The sequence below is a fragment of the Oryzias latipes genome, chromosome 19 (assembly GCF_053564925.1).
Source record: "Oryzias latipes strain Hd-rR chromosome 19, Olatipes_Hd-rR_3.1".
In the NCBI taxonomy this organism is placed as follows: domain Eukaryota; kingdom Metazoa; phylum Chordata; class Actinopteri; order Beloniformes; family Adrianichthyidae; genus Oryzias; species Oryzias latipes.
In genome coordinates, this window is record NC_136255.1 from 10,407,929 (window position 1) to 10,431,877 (window position 23,949).

Genomic DNA, 23,949 nt, shown 5'->3' on the forward strand with positions numbered 1-23,949 from the left:
CAGGCGAGGCCCTCCCGCCAGCCTCTTGTATGCTCACCATTAGATCATGGGCGGGCTTTGCGCGAGGAACTCGCTGCCTGCTCATTATGAGCCGTCTGACGAGATCTTTGCCCAGCTTCTCGAGGAAGATTCTCCTTCGGTTGCGGTTCCCCGACATCCAGTCCGGATGCGTTTCTCTCCATATCACGTACGCGTTGTACGCCGATGTGTCGATGATGTTGTGGAACAGGGCCAAGGGCCAGCGCTTGGTCATCCTCCTGCAGCTGTACGTGGCCAGCATTTTGTCCAGGTTGTCCACGCCGCCTTTAGTTTTATTGTAATCTAAGATCATCTCTGGTTTTTTGTCCTTGCGTTCGTGGCATATTTCGACCCTCGAGTGCTTAGTGCTCAGGAGCAAAACATTTTTATTCTTTTTGGGCACATAGGAAACCGCCGCGACACAGTCCGTAAATGCGAACCTAGAGGAGAACACTTCTCGTCCGCGGGCCGAGGTAAGCTCAGGAGGCAGTTCGGGTTTGTTGCTCCTGATCGTACCCAGCAGGGTGATTTTCCGTTTCAGCAGCTCGATGGCAAGTGCGTATGAAGTGAAGAAATTGTCGCACGTGACGTTACGGTGCTTCAGTCCGCGGGTGAGATCCAACACTACGCTCGACGAAAGGTTTTTCTCTCGAGCTCCGAGAGCCAGCTTGCCCAGGTACGGCTTTACCCTCCAAGCGTAGCTCGTCTTTGCGTCGCTTGCGACCCACAGTTTCAAGCCATACTTGGACGGCTTGTTGGGGATGTACTGCCTGAAAGAGCAACGTCCTGCGTTGAGAGGCGGGGTGGGACAAGAAAAAGGAGTTAAAACAGAGGAGAAGACGTCTAGGAGTCTGTGAGAAAGGTTCAAATGAAAGCTGTAACCAAACCTTTGAAAGGAACCATGCGCTCGTCCACAGTCACCTCGGATCCAATGTCGTACAGCTTCGGGAGCCGATCGGACCACTCTTCCCACACCTCTCTGATTGAGGCCAATTTGTCCGAAGCTCTCGAGGTTCTCGTGCGTCGATCATCAAACCTGAGCGTCGCTGAGATGCGATAAAAGTTTTTCAGGGACATGGTCGCCCCGAAAATAGCTCGGCCGCACTCTGGATCCCACAGGCTTTCCAGCGATTCGCCTCTGGACCTGTACACCCCGGCCAAGATCAGCAGTCCCACATAGGCTTCTAGGACAATCTCATCCATTGGTTTTGGTGTCTTGGTGGCATGGGCATTTGCGGCACTTTCGCGGTTGGTAGCTGTCAAAATCAGTCTTTCTACATTTGTAGTGAAAAACAAAAGAAAACAGGACAGTATGTCTTGAGCCCCCTCTCTCGCCTCAGGCGTAGGACCAGAGGACAGGCACGGAGGGGACGGCTGGGCGCCCGACTGGTCTCGCGCAGCCATCGACCACTTGATTTTGCTGTTCTTGGAGAGAAAGGTGTCAGGGAACACGATCGCGCTCTCCGAGGTGCGGTCTTCTTGGATGTCTTCCTCTGGGAAGTCTTGTTCTTGTTCTCGTTCTTCCAAGTAACTATGAGAACCATCTGGCTCGTCCACGTCCGTTTCACACTCGTAAGCTGAATCTGAATCCCAGTCGTAGGGTTGGTAGGGGGCATGATCCCGGCTTTCCTTCTGTCCTCCTGAGTCGGGTCGAGAACCCACTGGCTCGTCCACTTCCATTTCGCGCTCGTGGGCTTTTTCGCATGACGGATCGGACCGCTCGCCTAAATTGGCTTTGCGCTCCTCCTGACCGCCGTCTCCCCAGTCTTCGTCCGGCCCATCTGAGTCTAAATCCCAGTCGTAGGGTTGGTAGCGGGCACACTTCCGGCCTTCCTTCTGCCCCACTGGGGCAGCTCGCGAACCCCCTTGCTCTTCCAATTCCGTTTCGCGCACGTAGGCTTCGCCTGAGGGATCGAACCGCTCGCCTGAATTGGCTTTGCGCTCCTCCTGACCGCCGTCTCCCCAGTCTTCGTCCGGACCATTTGAGTCTAAATCCCAGTCTGAATTGGATTTGCGCTCCTCCTGACCGCAGTCTCCCCTGTCTTCGTCCGGCCCATCTGAGTCCAAATCCCAGTCGTACGGTTCGTAACGGGCATGCTTCTGGCTTTCCTTCTGTCCCACTTGGGCAGCTCGCGAACCCCTTTGCTCGTCCAATTCCGTTCCGCGCTCGCAGGCTTCGCCTGAGGGATGGGTCCGCTCGCCGTAATTGGCTTTGCGATCCTCCTGACCGCCCTCTCCCAAGTCTTCGTCCGGTCCATCTGAGTCTAAATCCCAGTCGTAAGGTTCGTAGCGGGCATGCTTCCGGCCTTGCTTCTGCTCCACCGGGGCAGCTAGCGGACCCCCAGGCTCTTCCACTTTTGTTCCGCGCTCGTAGGCTTCATCTGAGTCCAAATCCCAGTCGTACGGTTCGTAGCGGGCATGCTTCCGGCCTTGCTTCTGCCCCACTGGGGCAGCTTGCGGACCCCCAGGCTCGTCCACTTTTGTTCCGCGCTCGCAGGCTTCGGCTGAGGGATCGGACCGCTCTTCTGAATTGGCTTTGCGCTCCTCCTGACCGCCCTCTCCCCTGTCTTCGTCCGGTTCATCTGAGTCCGAATCCCAGTCGTACGGTTCGTAGCGGGCATGCTTCCGGCCTTGCTTCTGCCCCACTGGGGCAGCTTGCGGACCCCCAGGCTCGTCCACTTTTGTTCCGCGCTCGCAGGCTTCGGCTGAGGGATCGGACCGCTCTTCTGAATTGGCTTTGCGCTCCTCCTGACCGCCCTCTCCCCTGTCTTCGTCCGGTTCATCTGAGTCTGAATCCCAGTCGTACGGCTGGTAGCGGGCATGTTTCCGGCCTTCTTTCTGTCCCACTGGGGCAGCTCGCGAACCCCTTTGCTCGTCCAATTCCGTTTGGCGCTCGCAGGCTTCGCGTGAGGGATCGGACCGCTCTTCTGAATTGGCTTTGCGCTCCTGCTGACCGCCCTCTCCCCTGTCTTCGTCCGGCCCATCTGAGTCTGAATCCCAGTCGTACGGTTCGTAACGGTCATGCTTCCGGCCTTCCTTCTGCCCCACTGGGGCAGCATGCGAACCCACAGGCTCGTCCACTCTTGTTCCGCGCTTGCAGGCCCGGGGCATCGTCTTTCTCCTTTGAGGTCTTTCGGGACCCATCGTCTTCCGCCCCACTGGAGCAGCTCGCGAACCCCCTTGCTCGTCCAATTCCGTTTCGCGCTCGCAGGCTTCGCGTGAGGGATCGGACCGCTCACCTGAATTGGTTTTGCGCTCCACCTGACCGCCGTCTCCCCTTTCTTCGTCCGGCCCGTCTGAGTCTAAATCCCAGTCGTACGGTTCGTAGCGGGCATGCTTCCGGCCTTCCGTCTGCCCCACTGGGGCGGCTCGCGAACCCCCTGGCTCCTCCACTTTTGTTCCGCGCTTGCAGGCCCGGGGAATCGTCTTTCTCCTTTGAGGTCTTTTGGGACCCATTTTCTTCGCTACCTGGGTTGAGATCAGTCTCTGGTTATAACATAATCTGTAAACAGGCTGAAGTCTGCCGATTGTCCTTTGAGTTGACGTACGGAGAACTTCAGTCTTAATCTTGACACGTGGTTTTACTCAAGCAATAAAAAAAAAAAAGAGATATGACACCAGAAGATCACAGGAGTTTACCGAAGCCGGCATTGGACCACGACTGGTGCATATACAGCCGTGCCCTGACAAAATAAAACTCTGACGCTGTGTGTGGATATCAGCATTTGCTTTTATTGTATCGATCCTGTATGTGTTTTCTTTTTTGCACAGTAAAAAACAAAAAAAAAAATACATCATGCCCAAGTGTTGACTCTGGAGACACAGAATAAGTCAGACTTAGTCTTCCATGAAACGCACGACTCCGTCGTGCACTTTAAACCCGTAATGGGGACAGAACTGCGGCCTTTTCAAAGTCCAGAGGTCACACACGTATTTGAGCGTCCTGCACATCATTTTAAACTTTTCCCCAGTCCAATGCTTTGAGCTTGTACCCCAGGGAACTCCCGTGAGGGTGGCTAACTCCTCTGCCATCCCGCAAAAGTCAAGAGACATTTTGGTCTCTTCGTGATCTTCTTCGTCCTTGGACCACAGCGCGGTTACGAGCTTCGCGCACCAAGAGCTGAAATTCTCTCGGTTGCGTATCGCGCCACCCAGCAGCCTCTTGGTTCCCAGTCCCACAGGAGTGAAGCTGTAGTCGGTTCCGCAGAGGGCCATGAAAATCAAGTGTTCGGATCGGACGCTCCGGTCCTTCAGCACTCTGGCTTTGGCTCTCAGGAAGAGGTGTCTTCCGGAGCGAGTCAGTCTCAGGTAGCGAGCGTAGGCCGACTCGGGGATCGCTCCGTCTGCGTAGGCTTTGGCCGTGCGCTTTAGCCCTACCGTGATCCTCCCCTTGGTCTTCTGCAGGTGGGATTCGCTCTCAGATTCTGCGTCGAGCTCTGGCTGGCGGAGACGCTTAGATCCGCAAGTTACCGTGCGAACGGCATCCCCGGAGGCGTGCAACGAGGGAGCGTGTTCTGCGCTTTCGACTTTTGTGTCAGCTGCGCCACACAGGACAGCGAAGACAAAGTGTATCGTCTTTGCGCTGCGTGTGCATGGCGAGTACATTTTCTGGCTTTCCAGTGCAAGTTCGCTCAGTTTGTTTCTGGCGTCAGACTCAAAAAACGCGCTCTGGAAAGTGACGTAAACCGAGCCTCGAATGCCACCCCGGTACAAGAACCCGTACACGGATAGTCTGAACCCCTCGCCACCGTAGTTCTCCAGAATGCGACCTAGATTGACGTGTCTTTCCGCCACGCCGCAAGGCAACAGGTGGTGCTCTCCCAAACACAGGTCGCACAGGGCGCTCAACCAATCCTCTGCGGCGTTAGGTGATTCGCTCGTGGTCCGACGACTTGGTGGCTCGATCAGGAGCTCGCCGTAGGGCGACTCGTGCATGGCTCGGTCCTCCGTGTAACTTCTGTTGTCCAACCTCAGTGCCAGGCCGGGTCTTCCGCTCGCTGCGAGTACTGCGATCAGATCCGAATCTCCTGTACACACCGTCACTGAGCCAGTCAGGGCATTGGCCAACTCCACCATCAGCGTGTCGGCCTCTGTTTCTCGACACTCGACACATGCCTTGAGCAAGGCCTGGAGACGTTCGTTGTCAGGGCTCGCGAACGCGGTCAAGTAAACTCCCTGCACCCCCTCAGGCCTGTAGGTCTTTCCGTCGCAGTGGCTTGGATCCCGGACCGAACGTCCGAGGGTCTCTACTTCGAACTGGTCCCGGTCCGCGAGAGGGCCAGCCTCCTCTCGCCTGCGCTCCTCGTACTCACTGTGGAATGAGACCAGGTTGCTGGCGCGCTCGTCGGTCGTATCGGCCCAGCGCGACTCGGCTACCGCCCCCGTGACCAAGAAAAAGTTGTCTCTCATGCCCACGTCGGCCAACAGTTTCATCGTGCCGTACTCTATCTCGGCCAGGTGAGCCTTACAGAAGTCCACGTGTGCCGGGACCGTCCTGTTCGCCCTTTCTTCCCTCACGCTTGGCTTCTGCGCCCCCGGACCATCTTTCACGAGCACGACGCATCGACCCTGGGCCCCCTCTTGAACGTACCATGACGCAAAATAACTCGCCATGCTCGCGACGGAGATCACTTGCTCGCTCTCCGTGTAATCGCATTCTCTGACTTTGTGTATCACCATGAGGTGGTCTATCAGGATCCAGTCTTGCTGCTCATGGGGTTTTTCGATTACCTCGAAAGGCGCCATTTCTGGGTTGGCCAGCATGCCGTGGAGCGCCCGTCCCTTCAGACCCATTTCGAGGGGATGGGTTCGTCAGTGTGTTCGTTTCCCTCTAGCACTCGAGCTCGCAGTCCAGGTTTATAATTTCACGCGTGCCCCTCCGTCGGATTCGGCGCAGGGATAACGCTGACCCAGCAACCGAATCCGCCGCGGCCGTCAGGGCAGTGGAGGGAGTACGATGCTGCGTGTGGCCTTGCGGTCCCTGATGAGAGGGATGTCCCTGCCAAACTATGGCCTTTTCTCGGTTGAACATGACGTTCCTGTAGCAGAGGTCTTCCGGGTCGACGCTGGCCCCACTGCCGGAGCTCGGCTTCGAACGGGCCTGGACTCTCAGGTTGACGCAAGTCGGCGTGAGGCAGTTGAGCACCTGTGGACATAAGCTGTTTATCCAGCGGAACTTGCTGCGCAGCGTCTTGGTCACGGAGGGCCTCAGACAGCTCCTTATGGTGACTGTGTTCGTGCCCGGCCGTATGATCACCAGGTAAGCGTTTGAGCGTTCCGCCACGCTCGGGTAAGTGAGGGAGAACATTGTCCAGGTCAGCCATAGCTGAGCGTTGTACCGCCACAGGGTAGCGTTGTCCAAGACGTCGCTGTTTCGGGTCTTGAGCTCCAGAAGGGCCACGGTGTCAGTCAACGTGTCGTGGGCCAAGAGGTCCACTTCCGTGTAGAAGCTGTACCGTCCCGGCAGTGGCCCGCAGCCCCGGGTGCAGCCGTTGTGGTACGTGCTGCCACCTCGGTCGGGTGTGGGCACGCCGGCCACTTTGAGGCCCGCGCAGATCGGCTTGAGGCGCAGGGCCTCGAGCTGGGCGAGCAGGAGGCGAGACACGGGCCCGGTTTCTGATGCAGCCATCTTTCCGTTGAACACGTCCTTGCACTGAGCGTCCACTGCGTTTCCTATGCTGGAGGACAGCTTGCTTCTATCCCATGCGCGCTTGCAGGACTGAAAGTTGAGAGAGTCGCATGACAGCAGGCGTCTCAGCTCGCCCTCGAACTCGCGAGCTCTGTCCTCAGGTGCGTTGAGGTTGGTCACGTGCTGGGACACCCAGCTCAGTGAGTTCCACCGATCTCGACCGAGATGGCGGAGGAACTTTGCGTAAAGATCCACGCAGATCATGTTGTGAGATCGCGCGCGTCTCCTGCAGCGTGAAATAGAATTTAAGGTGAGGTAAGGGGTGGGTCGGGAAAAAGAACCTCTGAGATCTCAGTCTGCTCGTACATAGGACGCAGCCCTGTCCTCCAGACTCAGCTCAGCGGGATGCAGCGGACCAGGAACGGCCTCGTGGGTGGCTTTGATTCTTTGATTTCTTCTGGGAAAGAGATGCTGACGGGGAGAAAGTCAGGCGCTTCCTCCAACTCCGTACTGAGCGTTGCCAGGTTCAGGGGGAAGCTGGGTGCCGCCATCGCGATCATCACCTCTCTCATTGTCGGGTTCCTTGCCCTGCCCAACAACGTCCTGTACCTGATAGATAGCAGTCACGCCGTGAGGGGAAGTGCGAGGTACGTCTCGTCTGGCTCCTCTGAGAGTCCAATGAAGAGTGACTACGATCAGGCGTACATACACGGCGGCATAGCTGTGATAACCCTGGGCTGTCTGGCAATGGTCGTGAGCGTGGTGCTAAGCTTTTTCGCGGCCAAGAGCAAGCGCAAGATGGACGACGGCGAGGACAGGCCCAGGAGGGTCAACAAAGGCACCCGAACGGTGTTGGCCTGTCTGGTCATGATGAATCTGGAGCTGTTCATGGCAGTTGTTTCGGGTTGCATGGAGCTCTTGTACCGGCCGATGATTCGCGACGAACACAGGATGCACAACATGGAGTGCGCCATAGCCGTGTTCAACATTCTGATTTACGCCATGTACGTCATTACAATGGTGCTCACCTCCACAGTGCTCAAAGAGAGACAAGGCGACGGGAGAAATGCTGACGGCTTGATCTCGTACAATGCTCATAGAGATAGTCCGAATGCTGTCAAAACATACGGGGATTGCGACTACTATTCGCAGTCCAGCCTGTTCCTGTGACATGAACAGGATTTCTCAAAGGCTTTCACCTTTTTACTTTTGATCGGGTTACAGTATATGTCCCTGTGAAACCTCAATAAACACAATGACAACGTTGATTTTGTTTTTAATTACGTTTTATTGCTTCTTCTTTCTACTTTGTTATCACTCCAGCAAGGCAAACGATGCACTGACATACTTGAAGTACTACAATGATCGGACAGGGACCAGTTCCAAGTGTAACTCAGGATCAGAGTGGCTGCATTGTAAGATCTGGGAAGGGACAGTCAGTTTCTTGGTCATTTTACAAGTTACTGTTTAAATTTAATCACAGAAAGCAGTCTACATTTTAAAACGTTTGGTTAAGCTGCTCTGTACGTCTATGAGACAACAAAGGTCAATCTCAGTTCATTTATTTTGATGTAGTTTGACTAGACACCCTGGAACCATGCAGCTGTAGGCAGGTATGCTGGAGCCAGTATTAGGTAACCAGAAATAATAGAACCTGACTGAATTCTCTTGTAAGCTATCATATGTAATGCATGCATTTCTAACACCCCGTCTCATCTGCATTAAGAAAACGTTCCTTTTCATGTCTTCGATGATCCAGTAGGGTATTTATTGGTCCACTGGAGGGAGAACAAAGGGCCTGTCTTGGTCTGGTCGCGGTGCAGGAAACCAGCATTTCTGCAGCTGAAAGAAACAAAGGGGAACTTTAGGGTGATGTACAAGTATCAGGCACACGCATCGAGACAGATCGGGAGGAGAGCGGTCCTTCCTTTAGTCGCAGATTGATAGGCATTCAAGTCTTCCCTGCAGCTTCCTGGTCATCCCTGGCTACTTCGCAGATGAGCCGGCGATCAGCTGTTGTTCCACTTTCCCTCTGCTCCCACCTTTCTCCTCAGGGGCTATCCATTCTGAGCTTCCATTTCAACGTAGGGCTTCAGTGGGGAGTCCTGTTCAGTGATGTCCAGGAGTGTGTATGATTAAGTCAGCAATCCGTACGATCCTGACCATCTCCCACAGCCCACGGGTTGAAAACACTGCCCTACAGGGAGGACAATGGGCATTTCGTGTTCATTTCAGAAATTGCTGCTCACATTAAATCACAGAATGCTGGGTTCATTCATTTTAAGCGCTTTATTGGATGAGTCGCCCTGTACAACAAAAAAAAAAAAAAAATAGATCACGTGAGGTGAATGACGGTTTGTTTTTGTTTTTCAGTAGTGGTCGGGGGTGATAGAGGGTGCCTGAAACGTCTACAAATTTTTGGGGTGAATGACCACTCTTCAGTGGTCAGGGACCAAACCATGTACAGTGGTCAGGGACCAAACCAGGATGAGGGGGTGCGTTTTTAAAATGACCCCCCCATTCCCTTCCTTCAATCCAAGCCTTTTTGTTCCCCCTCTAGGACAGCCAAAGGGTTAAAATAAGCCCCCCCGTTCCTTTATCTAATCCAATTTATTTCTTTTTTCTCTAGGATAGCGCAAGGGTTATTGTCATACATTTAAAAGTAAACATGTATTTCAATGAGTAAAATCGTATAAAGTATATATAACCCTCCCACTCCCCTAAGACTGGTTTCAGGATCCCCTACGCTGTAATGAAGGGTCCACATGACCCCAACCTTACTCTGACAAGTTCTCCAAGTGATCCCACCTTACTCTTAGGCTGTCAGAATGTTCACTCGATTGTCACACAGTTAGGGAAAACAGCCCTTACATTGAAAAGGGTACACAGAGCGGCCTTGGATCCTGGTCTTGATAGACAAAACATCCTGTTTTCCCACCATCAACGTGAGAACTGCCTCCTACCACCTGGTCTTGACAGACAAAACGTAGCGTTTTCCCACCATCAACGCGAGAACTGTCTCCTACCCACAGTCTCACCATAACCCTCCTGCGCCACTCAGGCTGATTTGAGGAACCCCAACGCTGTCTCGAGGGGTCCACGCGACCCGAACCTTACTTCTACGAGTTCTCCAAGTGACCCCACCTTTACTTTGAGAAATGTAGTCCTACGAAGGCCAAGTATCCCTACAGCTCCCCTTAGGCTAATTCGAGGAACGCCAACGCTGTCTCGAGGGGTCCACGCGACCCCGACCTTACTTCTACGAGTTCTCCAAGTGACCCCACCTTTACTTTGAGAAATGTAGTCCTACGAAGGCCAAGTATCCCTACAGCTCCCCTTAGGCTGATTTGAGGAACCCCAACGCTGTCTCGAGGGGTCCACGCGACCCCGACCTTACTTCTACGAGTTCTCCAAGTGACCCCACCTTTACGGTGAGAAATGTAGTCCTACGAAGGCCAAGTATCCCTCCCGCTCCCCTTAGGCTGATTTGAGGAACCCCAACGCTGTCTCGAGGGGTCCACGCGACCCCAACCTTATTTTGACTAGTTCTCCAAGTGACCCCACCTTTACGGTGAGAAATGTAGTCCTCCGAAGGCCAAGTATCCCTCCCGCTCCCCTTAGGCTGATTTGAGGGGTCTCGCGTACCCCACAAGGCAACGCGCTGAACTATATTTTGTTTTGGTCTATCCTGTATGTCTTGACGGGTTCGCGTGACCCCACAATGCGGCGTGCTGAACTATATTTTGTTTTGTTTTACTGTGTCTGTCTAGAGGGGTCACATGTACCCAACAAGGCATCGCTCGGAACTATATTTTGTTTTTGTTTACTTTGGGATCACACGTACCCCACAAGGCAGCGCGCTGAACTATATCTTGTTTTGCTTTACAATGTCTGTCTAGAGGGGTCACGTGTACCCCATGAATAAATGAGGCTCGTCATGTATCATCTTATCCCGCGGGCCAGCCGTATATCCCTCCCACTCCCCTAAGGCTGGTTTCAGGATCCCCTACGCTGTAATGAAGGGTCCACATGACCCCAACCTTACTCTGACAAGTTCTCCAAGTGATCCCACCTTACTCTTAGGCTGTCAGAATGTTCACTCGATTGTCACACAGTTAGGGAAAACAGCCCTTACCTTGAAAAGGGTACACAGAGCGGCCTTGGATCCTGGTCTTGACAGACAAAACATCCTGTTTTCCCACCGTCAACGTGAGAACTGCCTCCTACCCCCTGGTCTTGACAGACAAAACGTAGCTTTTTCCCACCATCAACGCGAGAACTGTCTCCTACCCACAGTCTCACCATAACCCTCCCGCGCCACTCAGGCTGATTTGAGGATCCCCAACGCTGTCTCGAGGGGTCAGCGCGACCCCAACCTTATTTCGACGAGTTCTCCAAGTGACCCCACCTTTACTTTGAGAAATGTAGTCCTACGAAGGCCAAGTATCCCTCCCGCTCCCCTTAGGCTGATTTCAGGAACCCCTACGCTGTAATGAGGGGTCCACATGACCCCTTCCTTACTCTGACAAGTTCTCCAAGTGATCCCACCTTACTCTTAGGCTGTCAGAATGTTCACTCGACTGTCACACAGTTAGGGAAAACAACTCTTACATTGAAAAGGGTACACAGAGCGGCCTTGGATCCTGGTCTTGATAGACAAAACATCCTGTTTTCCCACCGTCAACGTGAGAACTGCCTCCTACCACCTGGTCTTGACAGACAAAACGTAGCTTTTTCCCACCATCAACGTGAGAACTGTCTCCTACCCACAGTCTCATCGTGACCCTCCCGCGCCACTCAGGCTGATTCGAGGAACCCCAACGCTGTCTCGAGGGGTCCACGCGACCCGAACCTTACTTCTACGAGTTCTCCAAGTGACCCCACCTTTACTTTGAGAAATGTAGTCCTACGAAGGCCAAGTATCCCTACAGCTCCCCTTAGGCTAATTCGAGGAACGCCAACGCTGTCTCGAGGGGTCCACGCGACCCCGACCTTACTTCTACGAGTTCTCCAAGTGACCCCACCTTTACTTTGAGAAATGTAGTCCTACGAAGGCCAAGTATCCCTACAGCTCCCCTTAGGCTGATTTGAGGAACCCCAACGCTGTCTCGAGGGGTCCACGCGACCCCGACCTTACTTCTACGAGTTCTCCAAGTGACCCCACCTTTACGGTGAGAAATGTAGTCCTACGAAGGCCAAGTATCCCTCCCGCTCCCCTTAGGCTGATTTGAGGAACCCCAACGCTGTCTCGAGGGGTCCACGCGACCCCAACCTTATTTTGACTAGTTCTCCAAGTGACCCCACCTTTACGGTGAGAAATGTAGTCCTCCGAAGGCCAAGTATCCCTCCCGCTCCCCTTAGGCTGATTTGAGGGGTCTCGCGTACCCCACAAGGCAACGCGCTGAACTATATTTTGTTTTGGTCTATCCTGTATGTCTTGACGGGTTCGCGTGACCCCACAATGCGGCGTGCTGAACTATATTTTGTTTTGTTTTACTGTGTCTGTCTAGAGGGGTCACATGTACCCAACAAGGCATCGCTCGGAACTATATTTTGTTTTTGTTTACTTTGGGATCACACGTACCCCACAAGGCAGCGCGCTGAACTATATCTTGTTTTGCTTTACAATGTCTGTCTAGAGGGGTCACGTGTACCCCATGAATAAATGAGGCTCGTCATGTATCATCTTATCCCGCGGGCCAGCCGTATATCCCTCCCACTCCCCTAAGGCTGGTTTCAGGATCCCCTACGCTGTAATGAAGGGTCCACATGACCCCAACCTTACTCTGACAAGTTCTCCAAGTGATCCCACCTTACTCTTAGGCTGTCAGAATGTTCACTCGATTGTCACACAGTTAGGGAAAACAGCCCTTACCTTGAAAAGGGTACACAGAGCGGCCTTGGATCCTGGTCTTGACAGACAAAACATCCTGTTTTCCCACCGTCAACGTGAGAACTGCCTCCTACCCCCTGGTCTTGACAGACAAAACGTAGCTTTTTCCCACCATCAACGCGAGAACTGTCTCCTACCCACAGTCTCACCATAACCCTCCCGCGCCACTCAGGCTGATTTCAGGAACCCCAACGCTGTCTCGAGGGGTCAGCGCGACCCCAACCTTATTTCGATAAGTTCTCCAAGTGACCCCACCTTTACTTTGAGAAATGTAGTCCTACGAAGGCCAAGTATCCCTCCCACTCCCCTTAGGCTAATTCGAGGAACCCCAACGCTGTCTCGAGGGGTCCACGCGACCCGGACCTTACTTCTACGAGTTCTCCAAGTGACCCCACCTTTACTTTGAGAAATATAGTCCTACGAAGGCCAAGTATCCCTACATTTCCCCTTAGGCTAATTTGAGGAACCCCAACGCTGTCTCGAGGGGTCCACGCGACCCCGACCTTACTTCTACGAGTTCTCCAAGTGACCCCACCTTTACGGTGAGAAATGTAGTCCTACGAAGGCCAAGTATCCCTCCCGCTCCCCTTAGGCTGATTTGAGGAACCCCAACGCTGTCTCGAGGGGTCCACGCGACCCCAACCTTATTTCGACTAGTTCTCCAAGTGACCCCACCTTTACGGTGAGAAATGTAGTCCTCCGAAGGCCAAGTATCCCTCCCGCTCCCCTTAGGCTGATTTGAGGGGTCTCGCGTACCCCACAAGGCAACGCGCTGAACTATATTTTGTTTTGGTCTATCCTGTATGTCTTGACGGGTTCGCGTGACCCCACAATGCGGCGTGCTTAACTATATTTTGTTTTGTTTTACTGTGTCTGTCTAGAGGGGTCACATGTACCCAACGAGGCAGCGCGCTGAACTATATTTTGTTTTGGTTTACGTTATCTGTCTTGAGGGGTTTGCAGGACCCCACAAGGCAGCGTACGGGACTGTATTTTGTTTTGGTTTACGTGGGTATCCCCACGGACCCCACAAAGCAGCACGCTGTAATGTATTTTGTTTAGGTTTACGTTGGGGTACCTCAGAGCCCCACAAGGCCGCGAGGGACTATATTTTGTTTTAGCTTACGTTGGGGTACCTCAGACCCCACAAGGCAGCGCAGGGAAGAGGCTAGAGCTTGGGCTTGCATTTGTCGGAAAACAGTCATTTTAAAATTTCCATCTTTTCATAAACTTTCATGAACATTATGTTTGGTCCTGCAAAAACACTCTTCTTTTCTCACAGATAACGGACACAGAGCGACCTTGGATCCTGGCTTTTACAGACAAAACATAGCGTTTTCCCACCATCAACGTGAGAACTGTCTCCTACCACCTGGTCTTGACAGACAAAACATAGCGTTTTCCCACCACCAACGTGAGAACTCTCTCTTACCAACATTCTCACCATAACCCTCCCGCACCCCTAAGGCTGATTTGAAGATCCCCTACGCCGTCTTGACAAGGTTACCCGCAGACCCCACGAGGCAGCGCGGGGAAGAGGCAAGAGCTCGGGCTTGTTTTCCTGTCAGAAAACAGTCATTTTAACATTTCCGTCTTTTCATAAACTTTCCATATTATGTTTGGTCCTGCAAACACTCTTCTTTTCTCACAGATAACGGACACAGAGCGACCTTGGATCCTGGTCTTGACAGACAAAACATCCCGTTTTCCCACCGTCAACGTGAGAACTGTCTCCTACCACCTGGTCCTGACAGACAAAACATAGCGTTATCCCACCGTCAACGTGAGAACTGTCTCCTACCACCTGGTCCTGACAGACAAAACATAGCGTTTTCCCACCGTCAACGTGAGAACTGTCTCCTACCACCTGGTCCTGACAGACAAAACATAGCGTTTTCCCACCGTCAACGTGAGAACTGTCTCCTACCACCTGGTCCTGACAGACAAAACATAGCGTTTTCCCACCGTCAACGTGAGAACTGTCTCCTACCACCTGGTCCTGACAGACAAAACATAGCGTTTTCCCACCGTCAACGTGAGAACTGTCTCCTACCACCTGGTCCTGACAGACAAAACATAGCGTTTTCCCACAGTCAACGTGAGAACTGTCTCCTACCACCTGGTCTTGACAGACAAAACATAGCGTTTTCCCACCATCAACGTGAGAACTGTCTCCTACCACCTGGTCTTGACAGACAAAACATAGCGTTTTCCCACCATCAACGTGAGAACTGTCTCCTACCACCTGGTCTTGACAGACAAAACATAGCGTTTTCCCACCATCAACGTGAGAACTCTCTCTTACCAACATTCTCACCATAACCCTCCCGCACCCCTAAGGCTTATTTGAAGATCCCCTACGCTGTCTTGACAAGGTTACCCGCAGACCCCACGAGGCAGCGCGGGGAAGAGGCTAGAGCTTGGGCTTGTTTTTCTGTCAGAAAACAGTAATTTTAACATTTCCGTCTTTTCATTAACTTTCTATATTATGTTTGGTCCTGCAAAAACTCTTCTTTTCTCACAGATAACGGACACAGAGCGACTTTGGATCTTGGTCTTGACAGACAAAACATCCCGTTTTCCCACCATCAACGTGAGAACTGTCTCCTACCAGCCGGTCCTGACAGACAAAACATAGCGTTTTCCCACCATCAACGTGAGAACTGTCTCCTACCAGCCGGTCCTGACAGACAAAACATAGCGTTTTCCCACCATCAACGTGAGAACTCTCTCTTACCGACAGTCTCATTATAACCCTCCCGCACCCCTTAGGCTGATTTGACGATCCCCTACGCTGTCTTGACAAGGTTACCCGCAGACCCCACAAAGCAGCGCCCAGGACTATATTTGATCCAGGTTTCCGCTGGGGTCGCCGGCGACCCCGCGAGGCAGCGTGCGGGACTATACATCGTCCAGGTTACCGCTGGGGTCACCGCAGACCCCGCGAGGCAGCGTGCGGGACTATATATCATCCAGGTTTCTGTTGGGGTCACCGCGGACCCAACAAGGCAGCGAAACTGCTTTTTTGGAGCAGAACCTTTTTTTTTTCTTTCAGTCAGAATTTTCACTTGATTTTCACAGAGTGGGGAAGAACAGATAGAACCCACCTGCCGGCGCTGGTCGGAGGGGTTGATATCTCGTTCGGACCCCCTCACAGCTGCAGCTTTGGGAGTGAGATTTTAGCGGCTTTCTTCTGTCGGCGTCTTGTCCAGCCTTCGCAGATTCGCATGGTTCAGGACGTCATAAAAAATGAAATGGGAAACTAAAGGTCAAACAAGAGTTTGCATGAATTTTCAAACCTTTTGTAAGAGGGGAGAGGTGGAGAAACACGACCTGTTAGGCTCTGTGGCTGTCCGCTCTCTCCGGCCTAAAGGCAAACAAAATAAAAACTTTTTCATTAAATTTATCCCGTAAGGGAAGATGAAAACATACAAAATACAACATTAGACTGGTGTGTTTTTGTTTAGTCTGCATTGCTGGTGTCGTGGCTCCATAAACACTCCAGTACAGAGAGAAAACAGAGACCGAAAGTCACGTACCCCACAAAGCAGCGCGCTGAACTATACAGGCCTACTGGTGACCGTGATACCTGCTATCTGCTACTGAGGAAAGGAATCAAGCATATTTCTGCAATACAGTATACATGCATATATAGAATCCATTCAATGCTTAATAGAAATAATTTAGAACATACCTCCACAATACCCCCGTTTGGATCTACTCCCCACAATATCCACACACACACAAACAAAGCAACAGATAGACAAAATATAACAAACACAGTACCACCGGATCTCCCTCACCACCCACCAAACCCCGGACTACCTGCTGCCAAAAAGGTCATCGTCTACCTTTGGGACCCGGCTGTCAATGGCGGAGGAAAGGAGGTGGACTACGAGTGAACCAATCAAACCACAAACAAACAAAAACAAAACCAAGTGAACAAACAAAAAGCAACAACAAAAAAAAGCAACAAACACAAAACACGAAATCACAACAGACGTAATCACACCTGAAAAAAAAGAAAGATCACGATGAAGAAGACAGACAACTGACGATGCCGCTGCTTGGGTCAGCTGGTTCCATCAGACATGAGAAGGAAAAGGAAAGAAAACAAAAAGAGTCCGGTGCTCCATAATCTGAAACACAAAGGAACTATGGAAGAGAAACCAGAACAGACAGTAAGTGTTGAGGAGTTGGAGAAGCCTAGAGGATGGAGCTGCTGCAGATCAAGAGGACAAGGAGGATGATGTATATCCGGACAATCTAGAGAAAGCTGAAAAGCTGATGAGGTCTCTCACGAGCCAGCCTCATTGTGAAGATGTGCTACCCTTTGCTGTGCCCTTTTCCACGAACCTCATAAACCACAAGCATAAAGTCAATTTCACCCCAGGTTCTCAAAAGAAAATCAAAACGTTCACAGATCACAAGGTAAAAAAAAAAAACCACACATATACAGTTACACGACATCAAAACACTCCGAAAAGCTTCTGTTAAGAGACAATTGTGGTTTCGTTTGGATATTCTGTCCTGTTTTTTATTTTTTGTTTTTAATTTTACAGCCAGTGAATACCTGACAGAACATTAGCAATAGCTTCAGATGTGGTGCTGGAGGGCCAATTCACTCTCTCTCTCTCTCTCCATTCCGCTGACCTGTGGGCTGTTTCGGGACCATGCCTGGGGTTGGATCCCCGAGTCATGTTGTAATAAAAACGTCATCATACAAAAAAACATTCTGGGTTCGTTTGGATTTTCTATTCTGTTTTTTTTTTTATTTATTTTATTTCTTTTATTTTACAGCCAGTGAAAACTTCACAAAACATTCACAATAGCTTCAGGTGGAGAGCTCGTAGACATGTGAAGCAACCCCGATGGAGCTAAGCCGCAGATCAGCCCGCACCTGCAGGGCAGCAAACCGAGAGGCATGCTGGAGAGCGCCGTGACTGAGAGCAGCCGGCAGGTCCATCCTCTCTCCTCTGACAGCACTCGTAGCTCTATAGAAAGGTTCAGGTTGGGTGAAGGGAACTGCACGAGCGGTGACGAGTCACACCACAGTGCGCTGTGTCAGAGAGGCTCTGACCTCTGACGGAGGTCACCGTGTCTGTAAAACACACACACACAGTCGATGTGATTTTCAAACTTCATCTCAGAATTTCTTACCTTGCTGGAGTGATGAGACTGCGATCTCAGTGACGGTGACTGATCACAGACAAAACAGGGGAGCCGACACGGCTTGTTGCGATCACGCAGAAGCTTGGTGACCTTGATGAGACGGGCAGCTGCGCTCTTCGACACCTTCTGCAGCCGTTGCTCGTTCTGCCTGAGTTTCTGCACCTCGGCCTGCAGCTTTGCCTCGTCCTCATTTCTGCTGCATAACAGCAGCCGAAGTCTAACTTCGCAGCCACACGGCTGTGAAGCGGACTCTGCTGCCGTCCCAGTCATTGCTGACGCTGTGGCGATGCTTCCATGGCCGAGGTGGCTCCTGGTACGGAGAGATTCCCAAATACTGCCGACTGACAGGCGGGCGGCAGAGCGCCTTGACTGAGAACAGCCAGCAGGTCCAATCCTCTCCCCTCTGACAGGTCATGAAGCTTCATGGAAAGGCTCAGGTTTAGGTGCAGGGAACCGCACGAGCGGCTTAAGCGACCAGTCACACCCCAGAGCGCTGTGTCAGCGAGGCTCAGCTCCGAGGCAGGCCGCAGCCTGTCGCGTCTGAGGAACCCACGCAGCCTGCACCATCAGGGGAGCACGCAGGTCCTCCTCTGCCCTCTGAAAGTCATGAAGCTCCATAGAAAAACTCAGGTGGGGTGGGGTGAAGGGAACCGCACGAAGGCCTCAGCGACCAGTCACACCACAGAGCGCTGTGTCAGGGAGGCACAGCTCAGAGGCAGACTGGGGGTGATAAACCGTTTCGAGTGAATGTTTCAGGCCTAGCGGGGCTCCAACCTGCCGCAGGTCCTGGTTTCTGAAATGGATTCCATCGTCTGACCTGTCTTTTGTGGGGAAAATCATGGCGTTGAAAGCCATGCTTTTGTTCACCCAGTAAATGCATCCATGCACACCAACACATACCTGTATTCTCTGACGGAGGTCACCGTGTCTGTAAAATACACACACACACACACAGTCGATGTGATTTTCAAACTTCATCTCAGAATTTCTTACCTCGCTGGAGTGATGAGACTGCGATCTCAGTGACGGTGACTGATCACAGACAAAACAGGGGAGCCGACACGGCTTGTTGCGATCACACAGAAGCTTGGTGACCTTGATGAGACGGGCAGCTGCGCTCTTCGACACCTTCTGCAGCCGTTGCTCGTTCTGCCTGGGTTTCTGCACCTCGGCCTGCAGCATTGCCTCGTCCTCATTTCTGCTGCCAAACAGCAGCCGAAGTCTAACTTCGCAGCCACACGGCTGTGAAACGGCCTCTGCTGCTGTCCCAGTCATTGCTGACGCTGTGGCGATGCTCCCATGGCTCCTGGTACGGAGAGATTCCCAAATACTGCCGACTGACAGGCGGGCGGCAGAGCGCCTTGACTGAGAACAGCCAGCAGGTCCAATCCTCTCCCCTCTGACAGGTCATGAAGCTTCATGGAAAGGCTCAGGTTTAGGTGCAGGGAACCGCACGAGCGGCTTAAGCGACCAGTCACACCCCAGAGCGCTGTGTCAGCGAGGCTCAGCTCCGAGGCAGGCCGCAGCCTGTCGCGTCTGAGGAACCCACGCAGCCTGCACCATCAGGGGAGCACGCAGGTCCTCCTCTGCCCTCTGAAAGTCATGAAGCTCCATAGAAAAACTCAGGTGGGGTGCGGTGAAGGGAACCGCACGAAGGCCTCAGCGACCAGTCACACCACAGAGCGCTGTGTCAGGGAGGCACAGCTCAGAGGCAGACTGGGGGTGATATACCGTTTCGAGTGAATGTTTCAGGCCTAGCGGGGCTCCAACCTGCCGCAGGTCCTGGTTTCTGAAATGGATTCCATCGTCTGACCTGTCTTTTGTGGGGAAAATCATGGCGTTGAAAGCCATGCTTTTGTTCACCCAGTAAATGCATCCATGCACACCAACACATACCTGTATTCTCTGACGGAGGTCACCGTGTCTGTAAAATACACACACACACACACAGTCGATGTGATTTTCAAACTTCATCTCAGAATTTCTTACCTCGCTGGAGTGATGAGACGGCGATCTCAGTGACGGTGACTGATCACAGACAAAACAGGGGAGCCGACACGGCTTGTTGCGATCACGCAGAAGCTTGGTGACCTTGATGAGACGGGCAGCTGCGCTCTTCGACACCTTCTGCAGCCGTTGGTCTTTCTGCCTGAGTTTCTGCACCTCGGCCTGCAGCATTGCCTCGTCCTCATTTCTGCTGCCAAACAGCAGCCGAAGTCTAACTTTGCAGCCACACGGCTGTGAAGCGGCCTCTGCTGCTGTCCCAGTCATTGCTGACGCTGTGGCGATGCTCACATGGCTCCTGGTACGGAGAGATTCCCAAATACTGCCGACTGACAGGCGGGCGGCAGAGCGCCTTGACTGAGAACAGCCAGCAGGTCCAATCCTCTCCCCTCTGACAGGTCATGAAGCTTCATGGAAAGGCTCAGGTTTAGGTGCAGGGAACCGCACGAGCGGCTTCCCTGACGAGTCACACCCCAGAGCGCTGTGTCAGCGAGGTTCAACTCAGAGGCAGGCCGCAGCCTGTCGCGTCTGAGGAACCCACGCAGCCTGCACCATCAGGGGAGCACGCAGGTCCTCCTCTGCCCTCTGAAAGTCATGAAGCTCCATAGAAAAACTCAGGTGGGGTGCGGTGAAGGGAACCGCACGAAGGCCTCAGCGACCAGTCACACCACAGAGCGCTGTGTCAGGGAGGCTCAGCTCAGAGGCAGGCTGTGGGTGATATACCGTTTCGAGTGAATGTTTCAGGCCTAGCGGGGCTCCAACCTGCCGCAGGTCCTGGTTTCTGTAACGGATTCCATCGTTTGACCTGTCTTTTGTGAAAAAATCATGGCGTTGAATGCCATGCCTCTGGTCACCCAGTATATGCATCCATGCACACCAACACATACCTGTATTCTCTGACGGAGGTCACCGTGTCTGTAAAATACACACACACACACACAGTCGATGTGATTTTCAAACTTCATCTCAGAATTTCTTACCTCGCTGGAGTGATGAGACTGCGATCTCAGTGACTGTGACTGATCACAGTCAAAACAGGGGAGCCGACACGGCTTGTTGCGATCACGCAGAAGCTTGGTTGACCTTGATGAGACGGGCAGCTGCGCTCTGCGACTCCTTCTGCAGCCGTTGGTCTTTCTGCCTGAGTTTCTGCACCTCGGCCTGCAGCATTGCCTCGTCCTCATTTCTGCTGCCAAAAAGCAGCCGAAGTCTAACTTTGCAGCCACACGGCTGTGAAACGGCCTCTGCTGCTGTCCCAGTCATTGCTGACGCTGTGGCGATGCTCCCATGGCTCCTGGTACGGAGAGATTACCCAAATACTGCCGACTGACAGGCGGGCGGCAGAGCGCCTTGACTGAGAACAGCCAGCAGGTCCAATCCTCTCCCCTCTGACAGGTCATGAAGCTTCATGGAAAGGCTCAGGTTTAGGTGCAGGGAACCGCACGAGCGGCTTAAGCGACCAGTCACACCCCAGAGCGCTGTGTCAGCGAGGCTCAGCTCCGAGGCAGGCCGCAGCCTGTCGCGTCTGAGGAACCCACGCAGCCTGCACCATCAGGGGAGCACGCAGGTCCTCCTCTGCCCTCTGAAAGTCATGAAGCTCCATAGAAAAACTCAGGTGGGGTGCGGTGAAGGGAACCGCACGAAGGCCTCAGCGACCAGTCACACCACAGTGCGCTGTGTCAGGGAGGCTCAGCTCAGAGGCAGACTGTGGGTGATATACCGTTTCGAGTGAATGTTTCAGGCCTAGCGGGGCTCCAACCTGCCCCAGGTTCTGATTTCTGAAATGGATTCCATCGTTTGACCTGTCTTTTGTGGAAAAAATCATGGCGTTGAATGCCATGCCTCTGGTCACCCAGTAAATAAATCCATGCACACAAAAAAATACAACATTCATTGTTATTTTAGTGGGTTACCAGGTTTTTGGTCCCCACAAAAAAATTGGTCCCCACACCGTGAGTGTGCTACCAGGCTGAGGTCCCCTTAATGTATTAATGACAAACACACACACACACACACACACAAAACTCCCAAAACTTTGACAGGACATTTTTTTTGGCAACTTTAACATTGAATTCAATGTTATTTTAGTGGGGACTAGATTTTTGGTCAAATGACAAATAATGACAAACACTCAAACACTCACCTCAGAATTCCTTAACTGGCTGGAGTGATGAGATGATGATCTCAGTGACTGTGACAGTGTTTGATCACAGTCAAAACAGGGGAGCGAACACGGCTTGAGCAGGGTGCTGCCTGCTCCCTGAGAACCTCCCAGCTCTGAAACACAGACGCCGTTCGCTTTCCTCGCTCACGAGTCAGGAGAGAAGGGAGGGGTTTTTTGTGGCACTGCGGTGCACTCCGAGTGCCTCGCTTAGACCGTTCCGTTCTACGGCAGGGCAAATCCCCACCGGAACAGCCACTAAATCCTCTCTGTGACGGAGCTCTCTTCGTAGTGCCTATTGAAGACTGCCGCTGAATTCTCACGTGCAAAGCTGCTGCTGTGAGATCGGGAAGGGTCCGGTCAGATTCCCACCCGACCGACGGGCATTCGGACGATCAGACGGCAATGCTGTCTGTCCGACCGGTGTCAGACTGCATCTCGACAGTCCTGTCTCGACAGAACCGAGGAGAAGCGGTGGGGGTGATTCGCCCTGCTGAAGAATCTGCGTTTGCAGCATTACACAAACCAAATAGGTGTTTCAGAGCGCAGGTTTTGTGGAGCAACTCGAAGCAGCTGCCTACACGGCTTTACACAGCAGCTGGGTGACCTTGAAGAGCAGTGGGCCCTGCGCTCTAAGACTGCTCCTGCAGCCTTTTCATTCTTTTTCTGCCTGAGCGTCTGCACCTCGACCTCAGTTCTGCCACTAACTTTTCAGCCTCATGGGTGTGAAGTGGACACTTTTTTTTAATTTAACTTTCATTTACTTAGGAATTGTCCCGTTGAGATTAAGAATCTCTTTTTCAAGGGAGTCTTGGCTAGGTTGGGGGAAACAATAAATTACATTTACAATAAAAATGTCAACATTAAAAACATAGAAATAAATAAGAATGAGAGCTCATGTAAAACAGGTACAGTTAAAAGTGACTTTCGCCTCCCATCTAAGACTAGGAGACCCGACTGCACTGTCCCACACACGTCTTCATACTTCATACTTCATACTATTATATTTTGTTTTAAAGAGTCAAAATGCACATAGCGTCCTGCCCAGTCTTCGTCCAGCTGACACTAGGAGGCCTGCAGCTCATGACTGCACCGTCTGCCCATAAGAGCAGCTTCCATCATCATTTAGCGCTGTTTCAGTCACGGGATACAAAAACCCTTTTCAGTGTTTCGGTAAATCTAGTGAAAGAAATCATTCACGTGTGTCTGAAACAAAACCAGCTTGGAACAAGCTCCTTTATTTTTATCTTCGTGATTAGTGATACTGCAAATCCTGCCTCAGCACAGCTAAGACACATTTTGTTGCAGGGCGCTCTCTGCTCCGTGTTCCCTGAGAACCTCGCTGCTTTGAATCAGAGAAACCGTTCGCTTTCCTCGCTCACAAGGCATGAGAGAAAGGAGGGGTTTTTCGTGGCACTGCGGTGCACTCCAAGTGCCTCGCTCAGACCGTCACGTTCTACGGCAGGGCAAATCCCCACCGGAACGGCCACTAAATCCTCTCTGTGAAGGAGCTCTCTTCGTAGAGCCTAGAGAAGACTGCCGCTGAAATCTCACGTGCAAAGCTGCTGCTGCGAAATCGGTAAGGGAGCGAGAGGGTCCGGTCAGATTCCCACCCGACCGACGGGCATTCGGACGATCAGACTGCAATGCTGTCTGTCCGACCGGTGTCAGACTGCATCTCGACAGTCCTGTCTCGACAGAACCCAGGAGAAGCGGTGGGGGTGATTCGCCCTGCTGAAGAATCTGCGTTTGCAGCGTTACACAAACCAAATGCGTGTCTCAGAGCGCAGGTTTTGTGGAGCAACTCAAATGAGCTGCCTACACGGCTTTACACAGCAGCTGGGTGACCTTGGAGAGCAGTGGGCCCTGCGCTCTGCGACTGCTCCTGCAGCCTTTTCATTCTTTCTCTGCCTGAGCGTCTGCACCTCGACCTCAGTTCTGCCACTAACTTTTCGGCCTCATGGCTGTGAAGTGGACACTTTTTTTAATGTAACTTTCATTTACTTAGGAATCGTCCCGTTGAGATTAAGAATCTCTTTTTCAAGGGAGTCTTGGCTAGGGGGGGGGAAACAA

General features: G+C 52.5%; 1 long non-coding RNA gene across 2 annotated transcripts; it reads right to left on the bottom strand.

The window, feature by feature from the left end:
- Window positions 1-7,914: 7,914 nt before the first annotated feature.
- Window positions 7,915-22,395, bottom strand: LOC144987727 (uncharacterized). Of its 2 annotated transcripts, XR_013651396.1 has the most exons (5): window positions 21,859-22,395; window positions 16,079-17,640; window positions 15,873-15,906; window positions 15,647-15,752; window positions 7,915-8,843 (listed from the first exon to the last, which is right to left on the bottom strand). It is a non-coding gene; the product is annotated as an uncharacterized LOC144987727 (long non-coding RNA). The 2 variants fall into 2 exon arrangements; XR_013651397.1 differs by lacking the exon at window positions 16,079-17,640 and having other exon boundaries at window positions 21,859-22,389.
- Window positions 22,396-23,949: the final 1,554 nt, after the last annotated feature.